Source organism: Panthera leo, chromosome B4, assembly GCF_018350215.1.
Source record: "Panthera leo isolate Ple1 chromosome B4, P.leo_Ple1_pat1.1, whole genome shotgun sequence".
In the NCBI taxonomy this organism is placed as follows: domain Eukaryota; kingdom Metazoa; phylum Chordata; class Mammalia; order Carnivora; family Felidae; genus Panthera; species Panthera leo.
The window spans coordinates 114,289,966-114,308,596 of record NC_056685.1 but is presented as its reverse complement, the minus strand read 5'-3'; the positions used below and the strand labels follow the sequence as shown (position 1 = coordinate 114,308,596).

General features: G+C 38.8%; 1 long non-coding RNA gene across 3 annotated transcripts in view; it reads left to right on the top strand.

Annotated features, from left to right (window-relative positions):
• The window catches only part of LOC122224916, a 114,627-nt gene that overhangs the window by 14,632 nt on the left and 81,364 nt on the right, over positions 1-18,631 (top strand). For all 3 annotated transcript variants that reach the window (XR_006205014.1, XR_006205013.1, XR_006205015.1), the window contains exons 3-4: positions 263-405; positions 8,330-8,553. This is a non-coding gene — a long non-coding RNA (uncharacterized LOC122224916). The remainder of the gene's footprint in view (positions 1-262; positions 406-8,329; positions 8,554-18,631) is intronic.

Below are 18,631 nucleotides of genomic sequence, written 5' to 3'. Positions count from 1 at the left end.
TACTTATGTAAAGATTTATCTTTATCCCTGTTAACTATTTGGAAAAATGAATGCTAAAATTATCTTTGGTTCCTACCTCTATGTGGCTTAATTAGGTAAAAATTTTTTAAAATCCAGATTTGAAGAAGCTTGGAGATATTTTAAAACAGAATACATCTATATATGCCTCAGGAAAAACTCAGGGTTTTTATGTCAGGTTTGAAATAAGAACAAAACTGCTTTGAGATACCTGATCACAGAAACACAAATCATGTCTCCACAGACTCTCCAACAATGCTCTCTGCCAAAGCCACTGTGACAGTATATTGTGTAGGAAAAGATACCCTGGGCCAGAAGACAACACATCTGGGTTCTGGTGGCAGCATCTTTACTCTCTTCATCTGTTTTCTTATTTCTGAAATAAAGGTAATAATACCTGCCCTGTCCATCTCTCAGGGTTTTGTGAAGACAGAGTGTGACAATAAATAATTGGAAACATTTTGGGCAAAGCATGTAGAGTGAATTCAAAATTTTAAGATAACTTTTTAAGAAAAAATTGATTTAAGTGAAAATTAAATAAAAATATAATGATACATAGCATTTCATTTTCCCTAGATTGACACAAAGGTCTGGGGAAATTGGGTTTTAGGAAGACTTTAAATTCTATTTCACTTTAAAAGCATTCCACAGTGGTGATTCCAGTGCCTTGTTGAATCTGTTTCTGGTAAAGTCTGGGGGCATGGAAAAGGTGAATGATGTGGTGAAAAGACACGTAAGGTAGGTAGGGGATCACTGTTAACAAATGGCTGTTAAAATTTGTGTTAAAGAAAGTGTCCAAGATTTAAAAATTTTTTTCTTTTTAAGTTTATTTATTTATTTTGGTGGGGGGAGAGGAAGAGAGAAGGGAGAGAGAGAATCTCAAGCAGGCTCTGTGCTGTCAGCTTGGAGCCTAATGTAAGGCTTGATCCCATGAACCATGAGATCATAACCTGAGCTGACATCAAGAGTCAGAAACTTAACCCACTGAGCCACCCAGGTGCCCCAGTGTTCTTCCGAGATTTAAGGACTTGTGGCAAGCTTCTCAGAGTCTAGTCCCCATTAAAAGCCATAATGGGTGGAAAAGTCTGCTAAGAGTTAACAGTGTCCTGTTAGGAACTAGTGTTCTTTTTCCCAACTTCATGTCTTTATACCATCTTTCGTGTATTTGTGCTCCTTATCCAATACTCCTCTCTTCCCCCAAGGCCTTCCTAGAACTGGTCCCACCTTCAAGTCAACAGAAGCTTATGAAATACTTTATTCTTGAGGAAATTTCAGAGTTACTTCCTGCTTTTGTTTAGAATTCAGTGATATTGTACCTGTTTTTGTTTTTTGTTTTTTTTTGTTTTGTTTTGTTTTGTTTTGTTTTGTTTTTGACTAAAGGAAACCAGTGACTAAAATGCTTCCTGATCTGTTCCCCTCCTGCTGCCTCCACCTTGTTTGGAGAGTTCTCATTTATTCATTGCTGGTATTGACAGCTATTGAAAGGTTTAAATCCATATTATTAATCCAAAATAAATTTGATACAAGCTTATTGCCTAGTAGTAGAGACATGGTTATATAAACTACAATATATCCACTTCCAAGAGTACTGTGTAGCTATAAAAAACAATGCTTAAGTAGCTTCTAAAAACAAGGCAAGAGCTTGTTACAAAGTTAGTTTTTTAAGTGTTAAAAGTAAATCTAATAGAGTCCCAATTATATAAAGATCTTTGAATATAGGTGAATTTTTTTTCTTTACATTTAGCTGTATTTTTCCAATTTTCTATCATGAGCATGTTCATTTTTATATTAGAATGGAGTCTGTTTGTGGTTTTTTTTTTTTCAGCCCAGTACTAAGTAAATTGTTTTCACATTGGTTAATAAGAATAAACACACTTAAAATCTCAAAAATAATGATAAAAATATATATAATATTCTGGGAGAAACTGGTGTATAACAGGTGAGTTCACTACAGACCACTCAGTTTTAAGTCCAGCCTGAGCTCAGCCTGTTACTGTGTAAAGTAGGAAGTGGTGAGATTACTGGAGCTTTGCGGTTGACTTCATGTAACCTTGGCCACAACAGACATACATACCTCGTAAGTCCCCACCACTGCCCTCCCCTTCATCCTTCAAAATCTCGTCCCTTGCCAGCTTCCCATTTTATTTCCATACCTCCCCAATGGCTTAAATCAAGGGACAGGAAGGGAGGGGAAAATGGGGCAGGTCAAACTTAAAGGTATAGGAAAGATTCTTTTTTCCTTACTTCTATCTCTGCAGGCAGGGGAGATCCCTTTGGACAAGTTCTGAGAAACAGAACTATTTCATGTAACTGAGCACTCAACTACTTCAGCCAATGGAGCCTGTGACCCAATTGTGGGAGTGCAGTTGAGTTCCCTTTTATTTCTTAGAGTGACTTTTTAAAAGGCACTGGAGCATGTAGCAGTGTCTTTTTCCCTTTCTTTCTTTTTAACACTAAAAATTCATGGTAATGATCATTATTACCCCATTAACATTTTGTGAAATTGATTAAGACCTAAAGCAGCTTTTCTGGCATAAGAGTGTTGTAATATCATATTCAATAAAGGTTTAGCAGGCAGAGACTGCATAAAGACAGAGCATGGTACATATTTGGAGGTCCTGTAAAAATCTCCATTAGCTCTCCAAGGACACGCAAAAATATTAAAAAAAAAATTTTTAATGTTTATTTATTTTTGAGAGAGAGACAGAGTGTGAGCAGGGGAGGAGCAGAGAGAGAGGGAGACACAGAACCTGAGCAGGCTCCAAGCTCCGAGCTGTCAGCACAGAGCCCTACGCAGGGCTCGAACTCATGAACCATGAGATCGTGACTTGAGCTGAAGTCAGACGCTTAACTGACTGAGCCACCCAGGCGCCCCAAAAGTTTTTAAAAAAATGTATTCTGTGAGGGGCACCTGGGTGGCTCAGTCAGTTAAAGGTCTGACTCTTGATTTTAGCTTAGTTCATGATTTCACGGTTGCCAGATCAAGTCTTATGTCGGCCTCCTCGCTGAGAGTGGAGACTGCATAAGATTCGCTCGCTCTTTGCCCCCCCCCCCCACTCACGTGCTCGCTCGCTCTCCGTCTCTCTCACTACCCCTCTCAAACAAACAAACAAACAAAACCAATAGCATAAAAATGTATTCTGTGGTGCAAACAATATTTTCTCAGTCCTTTTTAAAATGTTGGGGAGGAAATCTTGCTGTTCCTTTTGTAACATATAATTTGTGCAATTATAGGACAAGTCCCCTAAGTACTAACTAGCGCAGGGAAAAAAAATAAATATTTACAAGCTGAGAAAGAAGAACTATAAGAGCTGTATGTCCAGGGTACAACTCTCCCCAGGGCTCCAGGAAGGCTGGCAGCAGAGGTCATGAAATGAGAGTTTTCAGTCAAAGCAGAGAAAGAAGAGGGGCCCAGGCTAAGGGAAGGTCAAGTTTAAAGGCACTGCTGTGTGAAAGAGAATCCTCAGGAAAAGGAAAGCTACTTGCTGAGAATAGTTGTAGATGAAGCCAAAGAAGCAGGCATCAGCCATATCACAGGCTGGGGAGTTTGGAGTCTACTGTAAGGACCGGGAGTATCAAAGTGATCTCAGTAAGAGTTTTACTAGGTTGGCACAGCTGTTTTAAAACCATTTCAGGTTGGGGCACCTGGGTGGCTCAGTTGGTTAAGCATCTGACTCTTGATTTTGGCTCAGGGTATGATCTTGTGGTTGTGAGATTGAGCTCCACGTTGGTTTCGCTTTGGGTGGGAAACTTGTTAAGATTCTCTCTCTCTCTCTCTCTCTCTCTCTCTCTCTCTCTCTCTCTCTCTCTCCCCTCCCCCTGTCTCTCCCTCTGTCTCTCTCTCTCCCTTTTTTCTCCCCCCCTCCTTCTCTCCCTTCTTCCCTTTCCCCGTGCCTGGGTGGCTCAGTCAGTTAAGCATTGGATTTTTGATTTTGGCTCAGGTTGTGATACCACTGTGGTGAGATTGAGCCCTGCTTTGGGCTCACTGTAGGGTGTGAAACCTGCTTGGGATTCTCTCTCTACCCCACTGTTGCTTGTGTTTGCATTCTCTCTCAAAATAAACAAATAAATAAATAAACTTAAAAAAAAAAGATTCTCCCTCTCTGACCCTCCCTTGCTCCCTTTCTCTCTCTCAAAAATAAAAATGAGTGCCTTTAAGTGGGACAGGTCTTTTCCAGGTCCATACTGCCTCCTACTTTGCTGTATTAAACCCCATGATTTCATGTATTTAAATACTTAGTAGTGAAGGCACTTGACACTGTCTCAAGAAACATCTGGGTAGGCAATGGAGAGTCATAGAAGGACTGGAATAAATCAATGACATGATCAGATTTGCAATTTAGGAAGGTCATTCAGGCAGTAAATTGGAGAATAGGTTTTGTGACAGTTGGCATGAACTGGAGGGAAAGGCTGATCAGAAAGATATTTAGAAGGGTAAAATCTACAGGACCTGATAGTTAATTGTATGTGGCAGATGAAGACGAAGGAGGTTTAAATGGCTTCTAGGTTCTGGCTCTGGTAAAGGGGCAGATTGGAGTGTGATTCACTGAGATGGGAGCTTTGCAACTGAAGTAACAGGTGGGAGCAATGAAAGGACATTCAGTTTGAGACCAGGTATGTCTGATGGTCCTGTGGGGCATTTTTGGCAAACTGTTCAGCAGGCTAGAGATGCTGTGGGTACTTGGCTTTCCCCATGGTCTAGAACCAGGTTGGTTGTTGGGTTGTTGAGCTATTCTTAGCACCATTTGTTTTCCACCTTCTTTGGCTGTATCCCAAGGAAAAGCCTGATTTCTGTTTTCATTTGTTCCCATTTACCTAAATTCTCAGGTTGTATCCATCCTGCAGGGGTTTTAAGGAAGAGGAATGTAATTATGTTTCACCTTCTTGTGCCTATTTCCTCTCTCTTCCACCCATCAGGGAACTGCCCCGTGGTTGTTTGTACTGTTATTGTTAGTAGGTAATTGTGCCTGCATGGTTAACCACCCAGCAGAGCATTTGTGGGCTGCATGTGAACATGAGCTACTACCATTAAGAGGTGGCAGACGCCCAGCCTTTCTGGGGAGCACACCTGGCACAGAAGGCTTTCCTGTCCCATGAACACTGACTTATCTGTAATAGGCCTCCTGCAGGGGTGGGGCTCGGGCTGGGCTGCTTATGGGCTGGAACTAATGGCAAAATCATTCTTAGAAGCTTGGCAGGACACATGCAAAGGAACAAAGTGTTTGCATTGTCCTCAGTAATTTAAAGCTTTCTCCTCTGGACCTGAGAGGAATCTGGGTTCTAGAAATAAAATCTACCCAACTCATGCCTCCAAATGACTAAATTCTTGTGTAATGTTGGCATTTGAAGTTGTCTGCAGAATGAGGCAAATGACCAGTGAGTATGGCCAGGAAGTCCTGCGAAGGACCTTTACAAAGGGTGAGACTGCAGTGGTATCCCTCCATGGGAATGTAGACCACTCTGAACCCTGGTGTGGCTCCATGATGCTTTGGGTAATTCACATGCTACCTTGGGAAAGGGGGAGGGAATATCCAGATTAAAGGTAAGAGAGGTTCATTGAAACACAGTTGGATACATTTGTGTATTTATTTTAACTGTTATTATACTCATTGACAAGTTTTTAAAAAAAAAAGAATGTGAAAAGAAAATTCTGCAGTTTCACCACCCAAAGGGGTGCCTGGGTGGCTTAGTTGGTTAAGCATGCAACTCTTGATTTTGGCTCAGGTCGTGATTTTACAGTCATGAGATTGAGCCCTGCATCAGGCTCCATGCCCAGCTTGGATTCTCTCTTTCCCTCTGCCCCTCCCCACTCATGTGCATGTGTATATGCACTCTCTCTCTCAAAAATTAAATTAATAAATTAAAAAACCCCAAATCCTTTCCTGCAGGTACATGTACAAAACATTATTTTTATTAATGATAAATCATGTTGTACATTTAGGGGTTTTGTTCCTTATAAATTAATATATACTTTACATAGAATGGAATGTATAGATGTTAAGTGTACATTTTGATGAATTTTGGCAAATGTATACCCACTCTGTCCCTGACCTCTCCCTCAAGCCATATTCCAAGATTAGAACATTTCCATCACTCTAGAAATTTCCCTTACCTCTTTTCAAATCAGTCTCTACTCTCTTCATCTGCTCTCCACCCTCCCAGGCAACCTCTGTTCTGATGTCTGTTGCTACAGATGGTTTTGCCTGTTCTCAAACCTCATATAAATGGAAACATACAATTGCAAACACTTTTGTACTGTTTTTTTTTTAAATCTAGTAACACATGTGAATGATTTCCACCTCAGTAGTATTTATCCACAGCATCACTTTTAATGGAAAAATAATACTGCTTTTTATGAATGCAGTGTATCATATTTATTTATTTAACCAGTTCCTATCAGTGGACATTTTGATTTCTTTAATTTCCTCTTTTCCCCTCTTCCTTCCTTCCTTCCTTCCTTCCTTCCTTCCTTCCTTCCTTCCTTCCTTCCTTCCTTGTTATTATAAACATCCCTCATATCAATATCATTATAGGCAAGCCTTTGCATGTGAGGCAATGTGAGGTTACATTCCTGGAAGTGAAGTTGCTGTGTCAAATAAACGCGTCTTATTTAAAGAGATATTGTCAAATGATCTCCCAAAAGACTGCCTTAGTTTATTTCTTAGTATTGTCAAAACATCATGTAAACTTGTTTTCTCAAACCCCCACCAGCATTGAGAATTGGGGGGAAAATCTTTGATCTTATTCAGTTTCATAATGTAAACCTGATATTTCATGTGAATCTGTATTTCTTTTACTATTCTTAATGAGATTGAAGACTTTTTCTTCTGAGTAAGATTTCATTTCCATTTGTCATTTTACAGTAGAAATAATTGGTCTTTTTTAAAAAAATTAATTTTCCAGGGGCTCCTGGGTGGCTCAGTTGGTTAAGTGTCCAAGTCTTGATTTTGGTTCAGGTCATGATCTTACAGTTAATGGGTTCAAGCACTGTGTTGGGTTCCACACTCAAAGTGTGGAGCCTGCTTGGGATTCTCTCTCTCCCTTTCTCTCTCTCTCTCTCTCTCAAAATAAATAAATAAACTTATCCAAATGATCATTAGCCGATTATGGAAAAAAATAATCTTATTGAAGATGGAGGATAAAAGTAAACCAATGAACACAACCAGAAGCCAAATTTTCTGTCTGTTACTTTTAGCCAATGGTTGATATTAGCCTTATTCTATGATTGATTTTGCCTAATTTTTGCTTTTCGGGCAGTGTTTTTGTTTTCAGTTACTTTTAGAAAGGTTTTACTTCTGCTTGCAAAAAAATTAAATTTCAGTTTTGAATGACTAGTTTTTTAAATAAAATTAATCCACTAAGGATACCTTTAAACCAGGACATACCTTAGATATTTTAAGAATTATTAAGGGAGAGCGAAATAGCCAGTGTTTAGGAAGCCATTTGATTTTTTCCAAGTTATCCAGCAACAAAGTTAGTAAGTGAGGTTTGAAAACATTCCAACCTTTTGTGTCAAATCCCGGGTAGGTCTATACCATCTTTTTAGTATATCATAATTTTATTTCAAACTTTGATTATCAGCATCATCAATAGGTATAGGCAAAGAGGTTCCTTTTTAAAATTTTTAAGAGAACCATTGGTGTTTTAGTGTAGCTCAATTGAACCTGGGATAGCTCAGTTCCTTATTTGTAGAATTGAGAGGATTGGTTAAATTTACCCCATAGGTCTCTTTGGGACCTAAAACTCTTAAGATAGAGAAATGTATCATTGTTATAGTAAATGTAAGTAAGATTTTTTATGATAATAGAGATTAATAAATACCATTTTGGTAACTTCTTATTTTGAGAATGTCCAAAGAGTCATTTAGAGATTCAATAAGCATGTAGGCAGTAGGGTAGAATGCAGATTCTGGAGTTGTAGGCAGTTTTGGGTCTGAAATCCAGCTCCATCACTTCCTATTTGTGTAGCCTTTAGCTAATTAACTTAATCTCTCAGTTTCTCAGTTTGCTCATTTGTAAATGGGCGTAACAATTGTCTATCTCAAATCATTGCCTGATACATAAGAAATATCCAGAATATGGTAGCTGCTGTTATTATTTTTATAATCATCATCATTGTCATCATCAACACAATCAGGAATGTATAGAATCAGAGAAGCAGAAGCAGCTGTCACTTCATTATTCATCAATCCACTCTAATTTATATTGAAACTTTTGATTGGTTATTTGTATTATCAAGTATACAATGCATCTGATCCCCTCATCCCATTTGGAAGGATATAATAGCTGAAAACCTTCTCTGTGCCTTTCAGGTTCTCCTTTGTAACTAAACTGCTCTCTCAAATTGGTGGTAGTGAAGTCCATTCACTTTGTGAAGGTCCAGTGATCTGGAAGGAAGCCTGGAACTCCTTGTGGCCTGAATGTACTCATAACCTCTCCCCTTGTGAGTGCCTGCCACAGTGGCGACAGAGAAACCACCCTGCAGGTCACTAGAAGGTGTGCAATTGCTCCCCACTACAGACTCCTAGAGAGACAGGTATGAACCGTCGGTGGCCCTGAAACTCCCCTGCAGTGTTCTACTAAATCCTCTCTGACTATATGTGACTTGACCTGGAAGGTCCCCTTTTGTTTTGAGGACCTTACTGACTGTCATTTCCAACCCTCCCTTCAGCTAACCTATGTCATAGCACCTGTGCCTTAATAATGAGTAATGCATGAGTCTGTCTCCCTTACTAGCCTAGATAAGAAGCTCAATAAATGTGTATGCAGTGGATAAAGGAATGCATGAACAAAACAATTCCCATCCTTGATAGTGATGTTCAGGATTTGCCCAAGACCCAAGTTTTCAGACATCTCACAAATACTTTAACTCCTTCAAAATTTTGGAACCTCTCCTACTTCCCCCACCAGGAGGGCTCCCTCATGTCTACCTATCACTGTCATGCATTCTTCCTGAAGCTCTACATATGTTATCTAATCTTCACTACAACCCTGAAGGCTGGTTGAGGACACCTAAAACTCAGAGTTATAAAGCCACTAGCCCAAGGATCAATATGGGGAGCAAATGGTTTGGATTCCAGGTTTGTCTCACTCCAAAGCCCAGTGCTCTTTCCACCATACTACATTGTCTCCAGAAAGAGGACTGGCAGGTGGTGAGATCTGTCACCTGGTTGTCCCATCGTCTCAGGTGTGTGTGAGTAGAACTCCAAGGCTTTCACCAATAGGTATCACCGTTTTGAGGCATGAGAGCAGGTGGGTGGTAGAGTCTGTTTTGAATGTGGCAGAAGAGCTTGAAATGTCACCACCAGCTGTCATGGATGTTTAAATTTCTTCTGGCTCAAGGGATTGTTCCCCATTAAAGCAATTGAATCTATCTGGGAGGAGGAGGGCATCTGCAGTAAGTCATTTACATCTTGTATGTCTTATCAATTCAAGCCCAAATGACATAGGTTTGGAAAGTGACATATATGTGACACATATGTCAGCCTAAAGAAAGAGGTAAACTGAGGCAAGCTCAAAGGACCAGAAATTGAGTTTATTTGGGAATAGTGGAGGAATTGCAATTTGGGAAATTCATGCTGTAGCGAGCTATAAGGGTTTGGGGTGGACTTGTGAACAAGGAATGCAAAGATGGGAAAGTCTAGCCAGAGTCCAGGTGGTAAGTTCATTGGCTGGAGGATGGGGAGAGATTCTTGCTGGATGTTCACTGATGAGGAGATAAGCCCCATCTTCTGTAAATCAGCTGTTTGTGGGAAATCAGTGTCTTAATTCTTAAGTTCTGTTCTTCTGAGGGCATGTGCATGAGATTCCTCATATAATATCCTCCAGTTCAATTTGAGGTTGCAGTCCTTTCCCATGGTGTAGTTATATACAGAGAGAAATGTATATTAACTAACATTAATAAACATATATTCTTTCACATAATGTGGTTCTAGAGAGATAATTGAACATATATTAATACCAATAAAAATATTTTTTAATTAAGACAGCCTCTTGGTATCATTCTCCTGGATATGTGTTATGAGGAGATGTGTTAAATTAGTTTTTTTGTTTGTTTTTTGGAGCAAAATTTTAATTGTTCTTGAGTCATCTTATAAATATAAGAGATTGCTTTTGAAGGGAGTACGAAGAAGAATTTTGTGTATTTTAATTTTCTAGAAGATTAATCTGTTAAATGTATGTTTTGGTATTTTTATAAGGGCTGTATTTATATATTAGAGTAGCTTTTTTTTTTTTTTTAATTCTAAAGCAATACGTTAGAACTAAGTTAAAGCAATGAAATTTCATACTTTTCATTTTTGCTGCCTTAGAATGGTCACAGTAAACTCAATGAAATATTTCTAGAAAGATATAAATACCATATTGTGTCTTCGTATTGTCAAAGTTCCAAGGTTTCTTTTTTTGTGGGCTTTTTTTTTTTTTTTTGACACATCATGATAAAAGCAATATTAAGTTTGCATTTCTGGGAAGAGTTAGTTTCTTATTATAAAGGAGTTAATACCGGATTTAGTGTTATGAGGTCCCAAGAAACAGCATTTTTAAAATCAGAAATAGCCTGACAAGAGAACAATGTACATCATTAGATGCAATTGCTGCATAAGTGGTCTTTTTGTGTTAGAGAGTGCAGTTTATAGTAATTGAAAAAAATCCCATGTGCCATTTTCATTGTTTGCTCCATTTGTTTGCTTTCTATGTGATTGAATTTCACACAAAGGAGAGAATGAAAATAATTTTCAGGTGCATCATTGTATTTTCTATAGATTCTTTAATTTTAGAGCTTAGCTCTTGTTAAGTATTCTCCAGGGCGTGTGTATTTGTGTGTGTGTGTGTGTGTGTGTGTGCGCGCGCGTGTGTGTGTGTTATGCCATTCAAAGAAGGAGAGTGACATTTCTTTTGAAACCAACCTCTGATTTGGTTGAATGTTACATTTTTTAAAAAACAACAAAAATTGGCTTTCAATCACATTTTGAGTTTATTTCTAGACATTTGCCAAAGCAAGCTTTATTGAAATTAGGAGACAAAATTATATTTTACATTTGCTAGTGTTGTGTTTCCAAAGCCACAGAAACACAGATATATAACACTCTGCCACACAAATATTATTTAAAAAAAACCCAATATATGAGATGCAGTTCTCGATCACACCATATTTTCCACATCTTTTTGTCAGTGGGTGTTTATACTTGGGTGAAATAAATTTGGGGAAAAGGATATATGTCCTCATTTTGAAGCAGCAAATCTTTGCTACTGTTTCGTTTTATGAATGGTGCATGGAACTGGCTTGTGGGAGTAAATGGGGAAACTGTAAGACATAAATAGAGTAACATTCAAGGAAATAGGGGAAAGGCAATGAAAATGGCTTGCATGGATAAACTATAACTATAAACTCATGGATATGAGGAACAGAATGGTTTGCTTTTAAGTTTAATTTTTGTAACTTGCTGCTACTCAGCATTACTGTTAAATACTTAACAGTGCATACTTAACAAGGCATTTTCTGAACACAGATCTCTGAATCTCATTATATTAGCTTTTAATTATTAAGAGGTGGTTCTGTGAGACTCAGAATCCTGTGAGCCATTGGAAAGAAGGAACTAGTGCAATTTTAGGAGTGAGGACAGTATTGATGGATCAGAAGGAAAGTAGCTCAAAATTTTGTATTCTTATAAGAAAACTGTCCCTAAGAGAGAACTCTCCTCCTTTCAATTTATCTCTCACAAGAGATAATGAGTAAATGGGGATTCAGTATCATCCAATCTAGGCTTTAAGATTCAGACTTTAAAAAAAACCTCATAGCTGTTTACTGAAATGATTTTGTTCTAGAATATTATAATCAGCAGTCTTAGTGTAAATGCTCATGTTGTGTATTTAGAGCATGTTGACTTTGGGATGCTCTGGGTGAGTTTCCACACCACATTTTATATTGTGTGAAAATTTTATTATTAAAATCTGTATTGGGGGCACCTGGATGGCTCAGTCAGTTAGGTGTCCAACTCTTGGTCTTGGCTCAGGTTATGCTCTTGGGGTTTGTGGGATTGAACCCCATGTCAGACTCTGTGCTGACAGCATGGAGTCTGCTTGGGATTCTCTCTCTGCCCCTCCCCCATGCACATGTGGTCCCTCTCTCTCTCAAAAGCAATAAATAAACTTAAAAAAATCTGTATTGACTCATTAGGATATGTAGAAAATATGACAGGCATAGTGGCACAACTGACTTTTTTGAAAACGAATAATCCAAGATCCTGGTGAATAATTTGTCGCCTCTATAACATTTATAAAAATCTATGGCTCTAAGTAAGATACAGTCTTCAAACATGTATTCTTCTTTTTTTTTATTTTTTTATTTTTTTACTTTTGAGACAGAGAGAGACAGAGCATGAATGGGGGAGGGGCAGACAGAGAGGGAGACACAGAATCGGAAGCAGGCTCCAGGCTCTGAGCCATCAGCCCAGAGCCCGACGCGGAGCTCGAACTCACAGTCTGTGAGATCATGACCCGAGCTGAAGTCGGACGCTTAACCGACCGAGCCACCCAGGCGCCCCAAACATGTATTCTTCTAACAAGCAGAATGGTCAGTGTTGGGAGACATTTTCCACGGGCCTCTCACATTTCTGCCTATCTTGTGAGCAGATGCACTGACTGTATTCGTTCTAGACTATCCTTTCAAGGATGTTTGTATAGCGAATGGTCTTGGAAAATAGAGGTCCTGTCTCCTTCTGGAGAAAAGGAACAGGTTTATTTGCTGCCTATTATAAAAGATTCAGCGTTCCTTTCCTGTAATGCAAACCAGTGCATGTGCAGATGTTATCTGGGCCCTTTCATGTCACCTTGTGGGGATTGAGACTCTGAGAACCAGTGTAAGAGAGTGCTGATACTCTGGCTACTGGCATTGATGTGAGTAATAACATACTTTGTGTCTGACTCAGGAGTCTCATGTCTTTTACCAGCGTGCATAAAACTGTGGTAGGCTTACTGGTTAATTTACAAGTAAGATACAATCTCAGAGCCTTCATAGTCCTTGAGAGTTTTCAGTACCATAGTTCATAGACAAATTTCTTCTTTATGTGTGCCTGTAATTGTTAAGACCTTCCTAGATGTATAACTAATAAAAGAAATGATCTTCTAAGTAATACTAAATACTAGGGGCACCTGGGTGGCTTAGTCAGTTAAGTGTTCAACTCTTGATTTCAGCTCAGGTCATGATCTCATGGTTCATGAGATTAAGCCCTAAGTCAGGCTCTGTGCCGACAGCATGGAATCTGCTTAGGACTCTCTCTGTCCCTCTCCCGCTTTCGGGCTCTCAGTCTCCCTCAAAATAAATAAATAAACTTAAAAAAAAAAAAGGAAGCTTTTAAAAAATACTAAATACTAAGTAATCTTCCAAAATAATTCTTAAGATTCTTAGTGTTGTCTTCATTTCCCACCATATGCCCCACCTAAATTGTTAACTAGAGCCAATTTTCAATTGAAAATATTTTTTAATGTTTATTTATTTTTGACAGACAGAGAGCATGAGCGGGGAAGGGTCAGAGAGAGAGGGAGACACAGAATCTGAAGCAGGCTCCAGGCTCTGAGCTGTCAGCACAGAGCCCGATGCGGAGCTCAAACTCACAGACTGCAAAATCATGACCTGAGCCAAAGTCGGACACTCAACCGACTGAGCCACCCAGGCACCCCAAGAGCCAATTTTCAATTTAAGGAAAGAAGAAATCAATTGAATCTTTACCCCTAAAAATTCCTTGGCTGACAGAACTTTAGATATCACTCATTTCAAAAAAAGAGATTAGAAAGCTAAAGCTGGAATCTACTAAGGTCAACAGAGTAAGTAGGGAACCTAGCCTGGGATGGAAGATTCCTTTTAGTTCAGGTCTAATCCAGGATACTTACTAATGATGATAGTCTGTGTTTTCTTTTCTTGTTAGATAGAAACACCGTATTTTCTCCTTAACATTTAAAAATGATAAAATACCAGATTAAAATAAAATCAAATCAAAAAGATAAAATAGGTCTGGAATGGTAATGTGACACCCTGGTTAAGAGTGAGACCTCTGGTGTCAGCTAGACTAGGTTTGTGTTTTGGTTCCATCTGTGTAACTTTAGAGCAAGGCTTTGATTTAGCTTCTCTATGTCAGTTTGTCACCTTCAAAAAGGAAGTTAGAGCAATACTCCCTTAGAGAATGGCTGTCACGATGAAATGAGGGAATGCAACACACAGTGCAAGGCACCTGGTGAATTCTCATCAAATGCTAGTGATTATAATTAGATATTTGTTCAATGTGTGCCTGACAATTAACAAATGACTTAGAAAACTGGTCAACAAATAATGCAATAGCATTCATTATTCATCCCAAACAAATGGTTTTTAAGATGGAGACAATTGCACATTGATCAATTTCTTTGCCATTAGTGCAGTTCACATGTTTTTTGTGTTCCTTTTTGGGTCTTGCTGGGAATTAATTCCAATCCTGGCTCCCCCATAAATGATGTGGCCCTTAGGGACTCAGGAATTTTATTTCCACTTCAGCAGCTTTATAGGCACTTCTCTATCAGAATAAAAGTAGGGATGTCAAGTTTCTTGGCCAAAAGCTTCACTTTTATTTTCTTTCAGAGCCATCTAAAAGAATGTTTCCTTTTCCTCTGTTATTTGCATCTTGTAAAGCCAGTAAGCTGACCTTAGGATCCTATTATCTTTTGTTCACATAATTCACAAAAGCTACTGTCAATAATTCTATGATTATTTTTTCCTAAAAATTAAAAACTTTTAACTATTAATGAGTAAAAAATAGAAATGTAAGAGTTCTAGAAAATATGACTGTCCATTTGTTCTCAAACAGTAAACAAATAGCATGTTCACTGCTCCATAGAGAAGTGAGAAAAATAATGTACAAAATCTTTGTTAAAGCTAAATATATTAATAAAAGTCATTTATTTTGATACTGTATTCTCCCTAAATTTTTAGTGTTATTAAGATATATTTTTTCTATGAAATATTGCTTATGTACTGGGTTTTTAAAAAATGTTTTTATTTTGGTAAAGTAAAAAAAAAGTCAAACTCATATTGCCTTAAATTCTTTTTTTTTTAAATTGGCTTTTGAAATCCCAATGTCTAAGAACCAGGAATAATTATGATAGTGAACACTTATGTAAGGCATATTATAAGTCAGTCTCTGTTTTAAGAGCTTTATACACATTAGTTTATTTAATTCCTTTTTTTTAATGTTTTATTTATTTTTGAGACAGAGAGAGACAGAGCATGAATGGGGAAGGGTCAGAGAGAGAGGGAGACACAGAATCCGAAGCAGGCTCCAGGCTCTGAGCTGTCAGCACAGAGCCCGACGCGGGGCTTGAACTCACGGACCGTGAGATCATGACCTGAGCCGAAGTCGGACGCTTAACCGACTGAGCCACTCAGGCATCCCTAAAGATTTATTTAGTTTATTTAATTCTTAACAGCAACTTTATGAGGTGAGAACTGATTATACCCAATTTATAGGTAAGGAAACAGAGACACAGAATGGTTAAATAACTTGCCCAAGGCCACACAGCTAACAAGTGGTGAAGCTAGGGTTAAAACCCAGGATCCCTAAGCTAATCTCTTCCTTTTATTCCTTTCACTGAGCTAGAAATCTCAACCCAGTATTTGAATATGTGGAGGGCATTTTGGCAATGTCTAGCAAAAAGTTCAAAAATACATCTGTGCTTTGACCCAGCATTTCTAGGAATTTTTTCTAAGGAAACAACGAATTATGCCAAAATATATGTACAAGGGTATTAATTACAGTGTTATTTTCATTGGGGAAAAATAGAACTAACCAAACTCCCCACATGTAGGGGATTATTTAAATAATACATAGGATAGCCATGCAAAGGAATACTAATAGTTTTTAATTGATTTAGGTGTTTAAAGTGTGTCTCACAAAATCCTGGGGTTCATCTGACCTGCATTAGGGCTCTGCAGATTTTTTATCTGAATTCCATAAACGTTGATGGAGATTGATATATGGTTGTCTCATCACTCCTGATTGAACTTTTTTGTGTTTGTAAAACATGTTCTCATAGATCTAACATGAGTAAATACTCTACATTTTTTTTCAGAGAGAGAGAGAAGGAGAGCACACACAAGCAGGGGAGAAGGGCGGGGAGAGAGAGACAAATTGAGAAAGAATCTTAAGCAGGCATCACGCTCAGTATGGAGCCAGACTGAGGGCTTGATCCCAGGAGCTGAAGTCAAGACACTCAATGGACTGAGCCATCCAGGTGTCCCAGTGCTCTACATTTGAATAGTAGGCCATCTCTATGGGTCCACTGATGTCTTTTTTATTTGTTTGTTTTTTAAATGAGGATGCTATGCAGACTAAGCCAATTTTCAACATCAGCTCTCTAGTCATGGTGTGATAACACGTGTTCCCATTAGGGTTTTCTGGCTGGCCAAACTTGTCAGCCTGTCTCCAATATTTTTCTTCTACTGAACACAATTGTACTTCGCTTTGCTAAACTAGCCTGTAATCAGCAGAATTCCTGAAAGATTCTTCCCATTATATTTTATCCAACTTTATGTAAAAAGCTTTTCTGGTCTAATCAACTGGAGTTCTTCCTTGAAACTACTGAAAGAGGTAAGTGAATCAGTGACTAGTATCGACAACACAAATAGCTTAAAAACTCTTAAAAATGTGACTGTATCATGGTGTAAGGTAAGTACAGTTGTTTTAACAGACTTGTGAATTTCCTTTAGCTCTTCACTGTGGGATGCTGGCAAGTGTTTTTATCTTTCTAAGCATTAGATTTTTTGTCAGTAAAATGGAAATTATCATCTTTGGGTTATGAGGGTTACATAAGATACATCTGAGCATTCAACAAATGTTGACATAAAAGGAGTATGGCTAGTTTAGATGTGGGAGTCAGGGAATGTTCCATCAATTTAATTTTTCCCCTGTTCCCATCACCCCAAATACTGGAGGTAATTTCAGACATCTTAAGTAATAAAAAGATAGGAATGAATATATTAGACTTTTAATTTTAAAATGTTTCCTACTTTTTACCCTCAGAAAATCTCTAACTTCCATCTATGTAGAATTCTACAACTTACATTAAAGATAATATTATATTCACCCTTTGCTGTGTAATCTTGCAGAGTTCTTTAGCCAAAAGCAATAAATTTCAATCTGCAAGATCAAAGACTATTCAAATACTGTGAATCTAAAATATTGCACTACATTTTAAACTTGTGGTCCATTTATACAAAGTCTCATTGCACCACTTCTTGGCCTTTTGGCTAAGATCAAGTGCAGTACACTCATTGCCATAGGAGGAGCATCTCAATTATTTTCTTGTGGTGGTGGTAGTTTTATGGAATTGTCTTTCCATTCTCCACCCCACCCCCCCACCCCCCATCTCATTTTCCTTGGCCTTCTCTGAGTTGAGTGGCCTTCTGATGGGCTTCCATAGTCTTTGAATTCCAGAAGTAATCTGGGGTGCATTTTTCTGTCAGTATGTATGGGTCTCCCCTAACAGATTATGAATTTGCACTGGGCAAGAACTCTGAGTGTTCCTGGCAAACCCTCACTCTTGGCCCCTAATATGTACAGCTTTGCCACTGCTATTGGTCCTGGGGGCCTGTGCTAATCCCATCATGCCTCTCTCCCCTTAATGTCAGCCTTGGTCCCCCAGGTCATCTCTCATTCTTTGGACTCTGATCTCCACGTGGCCTCCTATGCCCCTTTTCTGATGCCATGTCTCACTGCTCCCCAACTTCTGAAACCCTTCCACAGTGACTTCATGGCATCCTCCCTCTACTTCTTGGATACTCTCTTCAGCTTCTTGCTACAGTGGTGACCTGGCTCTCTTGAGAACACTGGTTCCTTTCCTGATGGCTTTTTTTTCTCCCACACTCCTCATATCATGGGCCCACAAGCAGGGTCGGTGCTGCAGACTGAATGTTTTTGTCTCTCTCCAAATTCAAATGTTGAAACCTAGCCCCCAATGGGGTGTTCTTTGGAGGTGGGGCCCTTGGTAGGTGGTTAGGTCATAAGGGTGAAGCCCTTATGAATGAGATTAGTGCCCTTATTAAAGAGATTCTGGAGAGCTCCCTTGCCCCTTCTGCCTCATAAGGACAAAGAAGATAGCCATCCATGGACCAGGAAACTAGGTCTCACCAGACACAGAATCTGCTAGTGCCTTGATCTTGGATTTCCAATGAGAAATAAATGTTGTTTATAAGCCACCACGTCAATGGTAGTTTGTTACAGCAGAGTGAATGGACTAAGACAGGGGGTTATCCTTATTACTGCTTCCAGAACATTCCCCTTACCCCTCAGAGCTCCTAACCAATTCTGACTCTCAAGTCATCAGGCTATACCCTACCTGTAGTCTTCTATTACCTCCTTCTTCTAACACACACCCTCGTTCCTTAAAATTTTAGCTCCAGATCCCTCCATCCTGCACTACTTCTGCCATACTTCTTGATGATTGTTTTATCCTCATAAGTTATTTTTTCATTATCTTGGTTTTCTTTAGATTCTCCTTCTCCAATGACCTTGCCCCTACCCTACCTCATGTACTCACTCCCACAGTTAGTTCTTGGACTTAGTCATTACTAATGACTGTAACCTGTCCCT